The sequence below is a fragment of the Brachypodium distachyon genome, chromosome 4, assembly GCF_000005505.3.
Source record: "Brachypodium distachyon strain Bd21 chromosome 4, Brachypodium_distachyon_v3.0, whole genome shotgun sequence".
Classification (NCBI taxonomy): domain Eukaryota; kingdom Viridiplantae; phylum Streptophyta; class Magnoliopsida; order Poales; family Poaceae; genus Brachypodium; species Brachypodium distachyon.
The window spans coordinates 4,162,500-4,175,401 of NC_016134.3; the positions used below are offsets into that span (position 1 = coordinate 4,162,500).

General features: G+C 44.7%; 1 long non-coding RNA gene and 1 pseudogene across 1 annotated transcript; one reads left to right on the forward strand and one right to left on the reverse strand.

Annotated features, from left to right (window-relative positions):
* Positions 1-1,097: 1,097 nt before the first annotated feature.
* Positions 1,098-2,157, reverse strand: LOC100827701 (annotated as a pseudogene).
* Positions 2,158-3,972: 1,815 nt separating this feature from the next.
* LOC106866618 lies at positions 3,973-6,713 on the forward strand. The gene is made up of 2 exons (XR_001407540.2): positions 3,973-4,431; positions 5,312-6,713. It is a non-coding gene; the product is annotated as an uncharacterized LOC106866618 (long non-coding RNA).
* Positions 6,714-12,902: the final 6,189 nt, after the last annotated feature.

Below are 12,902 nucleotides of genomic sequence, written 5' to 3' on the forward strand. Positions count from 1 at the left end.
ATTTCTGCATTTGGGTTAATACTTTGATGGATATATAGCTGCAGAAATATTTGTATTCTATGGGCTTAGGGCTTTGCTTCCGTACCTTGGACTAAATTCTATGGATCTTAAAGAAAAAACAGTTATCAATGATTATCTGTACTTTAGACCCGAGGTAGAAGTCCCTGTCCCTCTTTAGTACAAATGCATTGTGATTTCTATTTCAAATACATAACTGGACCAATGTCCAACATAGCCACACTTGACATTTTGTTCTTGGTACTTCTACGTGCGTGCCCTCAGTTGAGAATGATCACACCAATTACTAATATTGAGTAAGTTTTACAAAAACTACACTTTTTGTGGTTATGCATGGTTTCACAAAAACCACGCTTTGACACTAATCACCACCGCTCTTGAGGCAGACGTTCTCAAATAACCCAATACCAGTACTTCCAAACCCATGGAGTTGCAAATTAAGAAAGTGATAGAAAGAGGATATACCCCACCAAGGAAGGAATTACAATGGAGGAAGAGCAGGTTCCATGCATCGGCAAGTAACAGTTTGCTAAGCACGTCCCACAAATTACCACAAATAAGGAAGTTAATGGAACCATTAGTATTTGCAATGTTGTAGCAGCTTCTGAATTATTCCACCACAAGGCAAAGCTGTGTCAGCAAATGCAAGCAACAAATTCGGTTATTCAGAATTTAGGAAAATTTGGCTCGAGAAGTGAACTGGACACGCGAAGAAAACAGTAGCACATCAAAAGCAATTGGTATGCAATCAAATCGGTAGTCAAAATCATATTCAGAAGAAAAAAAATTAATTAGCCAACGCTACCTTCAGTAAGAGCACTTTGGGAAGCTACTATCACCAAAATCTACAAGGCCTTGAATCAAGCACTGTTTCAGATTCATATGGAATATGCAGAGAAAATTAAGGAAATGCTGTTTGTACAAAAAACAATCCTTCAGGAGAATAATTCTCCCAGGTTGCATAATGTAACTTCCATTTCAAAAGTACTTGTGCAGAACAATTTGCTCCATTTGACAACACATGACAAATTATTGGAGAGCGGCCTTTCTCACCAAACTATGCTGAATGAGGCCTTGAATCAAGCACGCTTGAGTTTCTTTGCGGCACGAGCGAGAAGGTCAGTGAGCACCGAAGGGCAGCTTGCTTCCAGGTGCCTATACCCCTCCGTCGCCATGACGGCGTCAAGAACCGTTGGGCTCCCGACGATGAACTCGACACATCTATCCTTGAGCTGCCCACACCCGTGCTGCTCCGCCAGAGCCAGTGTCGCCACAGCCGTTTCGACTTCAATGTCAGCACAGAGCTTGGCTTCACAGATCGCCTTGAGCCTGTCCAGCCCGTACCTGTCGGCGGCTGCAAGAAGATGCTGCGCCATCACCGCCGACTCCGGCACGGTGTCGTCGTCGGCGTAGATGAAATGCAGGAGCGCCTTGAACACGGCCGCGTCCATGTCCTTGATCTCCACGCTCGGGCAGCTCTTCTCCATCATGTCCCCGTAGAACTGGGCCATCAACACGGGGGACCTCGCGGCGAGCACCGCCTTGTGCGCGGCGAAGGACTCGCCGGAAACCAGGAACTCGACGTCCGCGCCTTTCTCGCTCTGCAGGAGCTCGGCGATGTGCTTGTGTAAGTTTGAAGATGGAACGGCAGGTTTCTTGGAATACAGGGAATTTCTGGACCGGCAATTCCTTGAGCACCGTGATGGTGCACTGCAGAGTCAAGGCATCGTCCTTGAGATACCCTGACGCCTCAAGATCTTGCCTCTTCATCAGGAGCAGCGTAGATGAGGAATCTCCTGACCTACAGAACAGTCGTGTCTCAGTCTTCTCTTTGGATGGTTTGAGAATTCCCCTCGGATCTACGAGCCGGCAGCCGAGAGTTGCCCTCACATACGGGCGGCCGGTGCGGGGTTGATGACTGCGAAACGTAAGATCTAGCGCTACCCACGAATTGGGGTGAGGATAGGTTGAGGCATCAGGGTAAATACGGATCTCCCAGCCGTACCCATCGACATGCCATTCAGAAGCGATCGTGCAGCGGTCGTTGCTCATGGCTTTGGTCGTGCCGTAGCCGTCGATCTTGAGCAGCTGCACCAAGCGCGCGGCGTCGGTGAGGCTCGTTGTGCCCGCAGTTTCCATGGCCAAGGCTGGACGCCGTGAGTAGTGATTGTTGTGGAGTTCTGTTCCCTCTGGGTGAGAATGGCTAGCTGTGGAGCAGTAGGCAGGGTTCCACGCTAGGACAATTTATACGGGCCGGTATACGCTTTTATAACTAGCTACCGACTGCTCGGGTACCGGGTACGTGCGGATGAATGCGAAGCGAATTGATGGACTTCGGGAGTCGAAACGAAGAGGTTTTGAAGGTTTTGAAGAATCCAAACAGATCCCCAATTGATCATTTATATTACATGCATGACTAAAATCTAGTGTGCGATCAGATGGCGTGAGACCCCCACGGATCGGCTTATATTTACATGCACAGGAGTAGCTAACGACGAACTGAAACTGATCGGCAGACCAGTCGAATACAGTATCTGCCAGGATTTCGGCAATTAATATCATTTTTGCAGCGTGCACCAAAAATCGCTCTTTGTTCGTGCACAGGATTGAGAAAATCCGACGCTTACGGTAGAAACTTACGTACTCCCACCGTTCACAAATAAATGTACTTTTAGATTTGTCCTGAGTCAAAAAAAAATTAAATTTGACCAACTTTGTTGAAAAGAATAACAATAGATATGACATCACAATCCAAGATATTGTGAACTACATTTCAAAACGGATCTAATGACTAATTTAGTGTCATAAATTTTGCTACGTTTTCTAAAAAAAATTAGTCAAACTTTAATATTTTTAACTTTAAGACAAACTTAAAAGTACACTGATTAAATTTATAGAAAATGTGCACGGAGGGAGTAAGGTTTTACGTGTTACTTCCTTAGTTTCTAAATATAAGAGGTCCTATTTTTTTTGTCATCAGTCAAATTAACTTTTTAAACTTTGATTAAATTAATTTATAGGAAATTTACCAACAGCTACAACTCTAAATTAGTTTTATGAAGAAACTCCATATATATCATTCATAATTTACCAAATGCTCGAATGCCACTATGAATTTCCGTCTTCCAAATTTACCACTCAACTTTTGCAGCGCGTCAAAATTAACCACTACCATCAGGTGACCGTCGAGTAGCTGATGAAAAGATGATTTTGCCCCCAGCAACAATTATTCTTTTTTTTTTTGCACAAACAACTATTCATTATGATGTTACATAATTTCGCCATGAGTTTAGCAAACAAGTTTGTAATCGACTTTAGCAACAAAATAGCAAATGTTAATAATTTTTTGGCCTGAAAAGACATGAAAATTGAGCCACATTCCCTTATTTAACTAAACATCACAATTTTCACGATAAATTCCTGAAAAATAATATACTCAAATTCATCATAATTACACAACCAAGATAGTGTTAAAAATATCGCAACAGAAAATATGTTGGGGATAATTGGTTAAAGGTGCTAGGGCCAAAAGCGTCTTTTCATCAATCACTTGACGGTCAACTGGTGGTCAGCTAGCGGTCAAGTGGTGGTCAACCGACGGTAATGGTCAATTTGTATGCGACACATATATGGAATGCTTCCTAGTTTTATTAAATTATCATCATGATATATATTTTCATAATATACTGATGTGTTATTATGTTTTTCTATAAACTTGTTTATAGCTATAGCGAGCTGTAGTATGGCATGAGATCGACGGTCAATCGATCGATCGATGGGCTAAACAAAACAAAAGTGGTTTTGTTTGCCTCCATCCTGTTTAGTCTCTCTCTGTTTCTCACACACTCACACACAAATATGTGTGGATATCAGTGATACATATATTGTCATCTGCAGAATGATAAGTTGAGCTACACAACTGTGTTCAAATATATGGATCAGACATGTATGTAAGGATGATGGGGTGGTTTCTCTACTGAAAATCAACGGGGGTGCCCATTGTTTTTTTAAAAAAACTGCAAAACAGGAGATAAAATCCCCGCAAAAAACTACCCTGGCGCCGCCGCCATCACCCCGGCGGCCCGGCCCCCCGCGCCGCCATGGCCGCACCGCCTGTCGCCGCCAATTTCCGGCGCTCGCCGCGCAGCACAGCCTCCGCCGCCGATGAGGGATGCGCCCTGCCTCCTCCCCCTCTTCCTCGGCGGCCGACGGCAGTGGAGGGCCGCTCGACTTCTCCCTCCCGCGTTCGCGCCGCAGGCCGGTGGGTCGCTCACCTCTTCCGACCGTCCCCGCGGCGACCAAACCGTGGGCCGCAGCTCCCACAGGCGCCTCCGCGTCCTCCTTCGTCCCGCTGTTCACCCACTGACGCCGCTGATTGATCTCTCTCCCTGGCTCCCAGAAGACTTCTTCAAGGTTAGGCCGTACGTACATTGCTTCGCGCTTCGCGGGCATCTCTTCTGACTTATTTCATCTTCAGAATTACTGATAGTCTTTCAAAAAAAATACTAATAAAATTACCATATCCAGGACAAAGAAATTATTCTTGAAATGTGATGATAGTTTGTCCTCGACAAGGCGTTCTGCTTACAGATTTCATTTCAAAGCCTTTTTCTAGCTGGTTGTCTCCTGGGATCCATAAAACAATTACCTCCCTTGACATAGATGCATATTTTTAAGGTCTGCTCCAATAGATGTATATTTTTCAGGTCTGCTCCATAGCAATGCTGCCCTGGCTTGACTTATAAAGATTATAGCCGTAGATTGTGGAGTAGTTTAAATGTCATGCAATCATTGCAATTTCCAGTCACAGCTATAGATTGTGGAGTGGTTTGAATGTCATCGGCCTTGATTTGTTATCTGGGACTGGGACGCAACACCTTCTGTCAGGAATAAGATTTGATAACTTTGTTTTTTTTTTCCTCCAGACAAGGAAGGAATAAGTCGGAGGTATTTTTACCGCCTTCGTCCCGCTCTTCTCTTTGTCTAGCTGATTTTGCTAATGAGCCAGCTATAGCATTGTAGTGTCCTTTTGAATGATGGAGAAAGATTCGGCGCATTCTTATATTGTGTTTGAGTGAGTAGCAAAGATGGATTTAATCTCCAGTCCGTAGAGTCTTCAGTAGGGTCATATTTGTGTTCATTATCTGAATAGAGATAGCGTTCTGATAAATTGAGGAGCTCCATTATCTTGGTGGCCGGAAGTATTCTTGAGCTTCTGTCTGGCTCGCTTAATAAGCACCATAGAGTTTAGCTTATACTTTGATGTTACTTGCAAAATTTCCATTTTGTGCAGTGATAAAAATACCAAGCCCTGCCCCTGTCAGGATGGTATTCAGATTTGGCGTGATAATTGGGTACCTGGTGGGAATCTCAGGGTCTCTGCCTGGCGCACTAGAACTCCCTGTTGTCGTGTGGCTGACCTGCTTCAACCGAATTCTTATGAATGGATATGGAACAGCCAGCTGGTTAGGAACATTTTTCAGAGATTTGATGCCGACGAAATTCTGAAGATCAGATTGCCGCCTTCGGGGACGGATGATATCCTTGATTGGCATTATGAGCGATCGGGGTCCTTCACGGTTCGTAGCGCCTATCGCCTTGCTCTGAACATGAAGCACCATCTTGATGCCACCAGTGGAAGCACTAAGGCATCATTGCCTTTGGTACCTTATTTGGAAAACCCCGGTCCCTCCTATTAAGGTTTTTGATTGGAAGTTAGCGTCTCATTCTCTGGTTCAAATGAATTTATGTAGATGCTTCATGGAGGTTCTTCCCACCTGTTCTATTTGTGGCATGGAACCTGAGGATGGCTTTCATGCGATCATGGCCTGCACCAAAGCTAGAGCTCTCCGTACAAGTCTTCGTGCGAAATGGCGCCTCTCCCCTGAGGATGATTTAAAATACATTGGTGATGACCGGGTTCTTATACTCCTTGACAGGTTTGATGAAGACTGCCGCACCAAACTCTTGTTCTATTGGTGGCGTGCCTGGCACTTGTGCAATGATGTAATCTTTGGTAAAGGAGATGCGTCAATCGAAGCCTCTGCTCAGTACTTGTTTAAATATGCAGATATTCTGTCTGGGCTCAGTCAGCTCAATCACCCTGCAATCTCTAAAGGTAAAAACGTACTTGATGGACGACCTAGGCCACCTCATGCCACAACGATGAACTGTGTACAGGAAAGGTTGACTCCCCCTGTTGCTTCTGTCCATTCTAGCTTCTTTTCGGCAGACAACTCGGCTGCTTGGGGTGCTGTTCTTTGTGATCACAGAGATACTGTTTTGGGCTCAGCTTGGAACTTAATTGATCACTGTCCAGATGCTGAAACGGCCGAAGCCACTGCTTGTCTGTCTGGTGTTCAGAGTCTCTGCAGGTTCTCTTCTCTACCTATTATTGTCAGAGTGTGACTCGGCTTCTGTGGTTCAAGCGATCAGCAGTCCAGACCTCTCACGCTCTGCTATCTCAGGCTGATCTGCTAGCATTAAAAGGTTGAAAGTTTTTTATCTGGGTATTTCTTTCTGTAAGATTAACCGCTCTGCAAATGAGGTTGCGAATTGTATTGCTCGTTGGAGCCGTAGTGTGTTGAGTGGTGGTGTTATGCATGATGATGTGCTGTCCTGCGCAACGAGCCTCATTATGCGTGATTGTAATCCAAACATTATTATTAAGTAACATGTAACCACTTAAAAAGAAACACCAACCCCTGCAGGTTGGTTGCTTTTGTAAGAAGCATCTGAGCTACGGATGTAAATGGCGCCGCAAGGCCCGTTAGGAACTTTTTTCCTTCACATTTTTTCTCCTTCACTTCGCTCATTCTGCTTACGTTGGAGCTAAACGGGCTGAAACGGGCCCTTAATGGCTGCCCGTTTACATCCCTGATCTGAGCAGAAAATAGGAGAAGGAGAAATGATATTATAGTAGTTTATTAGGAGAGAGTAGATAGAGAAATTATTATTTCTCCTGTTTGTTAGTATATGATTATTTCCATAGTCATTTTCCTGCAGTTGAGAGTGATCATGTTCGTGCTGCTGGATAACCTCTCTACACACAGAAGGGCGACAATATATTTTTAGTGGGAAGAACTGAGCTGGATAATTGGCTATAATGGGCATGGACTGTTTGTTTAATCCATTCTTACATACAGAAGGGTGATTGTGTTCTTTTTTTTTAATTTCCTTTTTAGGTATCTCGTGTAGAATTTCATCAGTGTGGGTGGTGTCCAAATTTACAGCAGTGATTACAAGCATGCCCTACATGTATCAGTATCAGTATCCTTTATATCCTTCAGGTTGGACATGGGAGCTTATCATAGCAAGTACCGGTATATGTTCTAATCAGTTTCAAGAGTGTTTTTTCATATGAATTGTTATAGGTATGCCTTTTGCTAGTAAGTATTCCCTCCGATCCTAAATCCTTGACTCAAATTTGCTCAAATATGGATGTATCTATTCTTAAAAAATGTTTAGATACATGTAATATTTCGACAACAATTTAGGATCGGAGGGAATAATAAGCAGCGATAAATACAGATGTACCATTGTTGGGTTATATTTGGGCCCATCGTGGTTTTGTTATCTTAGCCCAAAAGCCCAGCTCGGTCGACAACTTCCATCTCCATCTCCAGATATAAAAGTCGCCCCACCATCCCCTCTCTACCCAGATCTCTCTCTAACCTAACCCTAGAACCCACCTCCCCTCTAAGATCCTCTCCATTTTCTAGCGCCGCCGCCTTCTCCCTCCTCCTCGCCCTTTCGGCGCCACCGAGGAAGATAGAGCCTCGAATCCAATGGCTACCACACACGTTAGGGTGGATCCACTCCGCAACCTCTTCTTCTCGAATGGCAGATCTAGTCACGGTTAAGGGGCGGTATGAGGGCGACAAGGCCATGGTGCTGTTGCGCTTGCCGTCTCTGCGGGGGGTCACGTGAAGTACACCTACGTGCACGGCACCAAACGCCTCACCACCATGGAGCCTGCTACGATAACGCTGGCAGCAGCTATGGTAGGGAAGGTACGTGTATGGGGCCATCCTCGGCGCTCACAAGGTATGAAGTTTTTTTCCTCTTTGTTTCTTCACAAGATGTCATATTGTGTGTCGTATTGTACTATTGTTCTTGATTGTGTTGTGTTGATGGCTACTAGAGGTGGCAACAACATATGTGGGTTGTATTACCATTCCTGATCATGACCATTGATGGTTTCGCGTCTGTCAATATTTGTATTTTCTCCTTACATGATAGGTTATGTTGATTCAAATGTGCAGGAAGCTCACTTCATTTTTGATACAATAGTTTTTGTTTTTATCCTTTTGTGTAATAATCTTGAGAAAAACCCTGTAATTTTTCCTTTGCCCTTTAACTTGATTCCTGATCTTGTGGTGGTCCATATGCAAACTGCCACCCTCAACATCTTCGACGAGCTGCATCAGGGCTGCCCTTTCTTGCCCTTATCCCGTGTGGTGTTTTGTATGGTTCATAGTGCCCACTGTAGATCCATGGCAAACTGTACACGAGAAAGATGGGTTTGCATCTCATTGGTGCCACAGATGACAAAGACAAGCTTTTGGCCGGCCTCGCCGACACGTCGGAGGACGATGACGAATTTTGAACATTGCTGTTGAGGTCTGCTTCTCCTCTCTTCCAGCATCTTCTTCTCATGTAATATTTTAATCCTCTAAATTTCTCTTTTCCTCTTGTATGTGTGCTAGGATCCGAACTAGAGATGGGACACGGCACCATCGATCGATCAAGTTCCACTACTCCAACGAGCTCAAATTCATTGGTAATACAATTCTTCTATACGTCCACCGATAGAATTCATGCATACTTCTAGCATTCGATGAGAACATACACAGGAATTGCCAATTCTTCCTGCCCTTGGTAGCAAGGACAATATTGAATTCCTCTTGCTTGTGAAACCTTGTGTTTTGGAAAGGAGAAATAACAATCCAACCAGCATGTATGGCACACACTTACTCACTTGTCTTCACCCCCATGATCTCTATGCACTTAACTCTTGAAATTCTTTCCATTATTCGATAGGATCATCTAGACCTAATATCCCTCTCCCTAGCCTCGTATCTGTTTTTTCATCATGTAGAACTCTTGCTCGATCTTCGGGAACAACCAACCATTTCTCTCTCGATGAGCATGGCCGGGCTAGAGAGGTTGGCAACCAGACCATCCCTATGAAATTGATTAATTTGACGTGCAATGGCTCGGATGGTCGGATATCATTTGCTCAGATGATATTCCACCCTTGGTGACCGATCCCGACCTCGTGGAAATAAAAAATCATACCTTTGTGCGTAGCCGATCCGCACTAATCTCTAGATAAGAAAGACATATCCTTTTGTATGGCTGCCACTCACGCATTGTCCCGCGAAGCCACCACCTTGGCACACCGTCCCATGAAGCAACCATCGTTGCGCGTAATCGTCTTCCCGCAAAGCCACCGTTGTCACCATCCCATGAAGCCGCCACCAGTTACGTTGCGTGCCATAAGCCACCGTCACCGCGCACCTTGCTGGAGCTGTGGCGGAAGCGCACTCCGCCAAGGTTCCCCTTCACCACCGCCCCGTGCCACTTCTGCCCGATCTTCAATGTAATGTGCCGCTGATCCCTACCCATCGACGTGTCGCCACCCTGGCGTGCACTCCCGGGGGCTAGGCCCACAAGACGCTCGTGTGAGATGTATGTGGTGCGGTGGACCGAGACGATAACATGCTCCTCAGCAACCACAGTTGCCACACCTTCAGCCGATGTCTGTCCTCGTTGCTGTGCCGCCCGGCTCCTGGTTCTGCCTCAACTTCGCCCCGCCAGTCCAAGCCCGTCATAAGTGCGTCACCCACCTCGTCATTTCTGTTTGGGGGCACTTCCTGCTTTTCCGTACGCATTTTGTCGCATTGTCTTCCTAGTGGAATTTAGGTTTTTCTGATGAAGAAACGGAAGATAGTTGCTTTCTTCCGGATCCATGAAAACACCATGCTTCTGGATCCGGAAGAAATCGACGATCTTCCCTTGCTTCATTGGAAACCCTAAGATACACCATGAAAACAATGAGAGAACAAATCCACGAAAAAAAGGAGCGAGTACCCCAAACATAAATGAGAAGATAGATCAAGGGTGTTGCATGGTGGTGAAGCGTTTATGACGGCTTGGACGGCGGGACGCAATTGGGGCAGAGCCAATACCCGAGTGGAACAGCGCGGAGGATGATACTTCGGAGGCAAAAAAAAAGTGTGGCGTCGCGGTTGCAGAGGCCGGAGCATATCCTCGTCTCGATCCACGGCACAGCACACCTCCCACGCGAGGGTCTCGTAGCCCTGGCCCCCACGATCTTGTGCCACGGGCGGCGACATGTTGACAGGCAGGGATCGAGTGAGTGACGCATGATGTTGGACATCGACGTGAAGCAGCAGCAGGGGCAGTGGTGAAGGGGGTGCCTCGGCTACCCTGCACAGCGAGGGTGCACGACGGCGGCGGCTTCATGGGACCGCGCACGATGGCGGCGGTGGCGGCTTCATGGGACAGTGAGCGACGGCTTGATCTAGAGATGCAAAAGACCAATGTTCTTTTTCTTGAAGAGTGAATTCCATTTTTCTTTTACTCACAAGTTTTAGTTTTTTGACGGTTTTGATCCCATTTAGTGAGATTTTTGTTTTTTGACCCCATTTAGCAAACGTTTTGCCATAAATGACCCCATTTAATTTATGTAGTAAATGAAATTCACTCAAAAAAATTTGGAAATCTCATTTAAGCTTTAACAACTGAGACCACATGGTACAACGTCTGCGCCCTGCAAAGAATCCAAAAAATAATTAATCATGCGAAGCAGAGCAGGCACGTACACACGAAGCAAGCTGATCGATTGATTAGTATTCCTTCGATCCTAAATTCTTGACTCAAATTTGTCTAAATATGAACGTATCTATTCTTAAAAAATGTCTAGATATATGTAATATTTCGACAACAATTTATGATCGGAGGGAGTAGCTGGCTAGAGCCGCACACGCGAAAAAACGATTTGGAGAGCTATACGAGCTTGATCTTTTCTTTATTTTCTGGGCGAATGTTACACGGTACGGTGTGTACCGTATTTATACATGACGAGACGCAAACTGACTCGACTAACCGAGCTAACTCAGATTAGGTAACATTAGCAACAATGAGGTGGAACTAGATGGCATGATCCACTTGTCAGAACGGAGAGAAATTGGGTTAAAAGCTTAAATGGGGTCATAACTGGTGGAAAGTTTGCTAAATGAGGTAAAAAAAACGGTAATCACTAAATAGGATCAAAACTGTAAAAAAACAGAAATTTGAGGGTCAAAAATGGAATTCACTCTATTTATTAAGGAGGTTTATGCAGACATCCATGTTTGTTAAGGTACAAAGCATTTTATCACTCAGGACTGAGTAAAAATAATAATTCTACAACATCACTTATCCTTTAATTGTGTGCTCTCGCACCCATACCGAGTCAACGGGCTCCGTGCTATGTGGTTGAATATACTTCCTCCGTCCCACAATTCTTGTCGCTGTAACAACGACAAGAATTATGGGGCGGAGGGAGTAGAAATCTAGTGTATCCTCCACATCTGCACGTTATGGTAAGCACCAAATGTTTTTTTTTACCAAAGCACCAAATGTTGTTACAACGGGGTAGACGAATGATCCGCAAATAACTGGAAGCTCTAGTTTTGTTAATAAAGCGAAAACTTCCATGAGAATTTAATCCTTAATTATATGTCGTCTATTCAAGTCCTGCTAGGCCATTCTTAACATATTTGAGACTTAGTCGGTGGTAATTAAAGTTGAAATCTACCAGCACCACGGGCCACCACAAGGCTAATCAGCAAGCAGTGGTCACAAAAGAAATTTGTTAAACCTTAATTAATACAACGGCCAAAAGGGGCGTTTTATCTTTAGCCTAAATAAAAGATCATCTGTTAGTTAGTTCCTCACTCTTTTCGACCATGATCTGATTATCCTACGTAGCATGGTGTCACTGAGAATGGCCTATTGCTTTCCGTCAAAAAAATAATAATACTGACATCACCCTATGTAGCTGTAGCAAAAGCCCAGTGTTGGAGCTATGAGCATATACCGTGTCGACCAGATGATCTTTAATTTCGAATATTCAGATCACACGCTAGCTTCTACAGTACTACTAGTTGTCTTTACTTTCGGTTATAGCTGTTGGAATTCTGTTTTTAGAAAGGACCATGCATGTCCGTGCCCACGGCTATACGTAGGCGCGCTCCAGCCTAGGAAATATTCTACGGGGGCACGCACGCCTGTTACTACGCGTTAATCTTGTCGCGCCCTAGCTAGTGATCATGCATACACGGGAATATTTATTTTTCTTCTTTTTGACAAGAAGAACACGGCAGAAGAATTGTCCATAAGTCCATATTGATCAAAGAAGAGGAAAATAATTGGAAATTGTAAGATAGTTCTAGAGGGGAATCTCGCATATATAGTCAAAAACAACACAAGGAGGAGGGGCTAACATCGTATAGAAGCGACTACCTTTTATTGGAAAATCTGCACATATATTTCTTCTAAACAAATTGCCCACACCAAGCAGAGGAGAGAGGATTCTCGAAAAAAAAAAACAGAGAGAGGAGCATTTGGCTAATAAAGTCTTGTGACACTCTGACAGAGGTTCGGACCAAGGGACCACCCAACTGCCCAACTGTCAAAAGCGAAGGGAATATTTATCTTTGTTTTCTTTTATTTGTCATTCTTTGAGATTCTTATTGAGATATTTTGGTCTGGCTCGCTGTTTGTTCGTTCTGTTAGGCAAACATTGCGCCAGCTCTGCTCCACTGGCCACTACAATAGGCCGACCGAAAGTCTGGAACTCCAGCTTTCGAAGC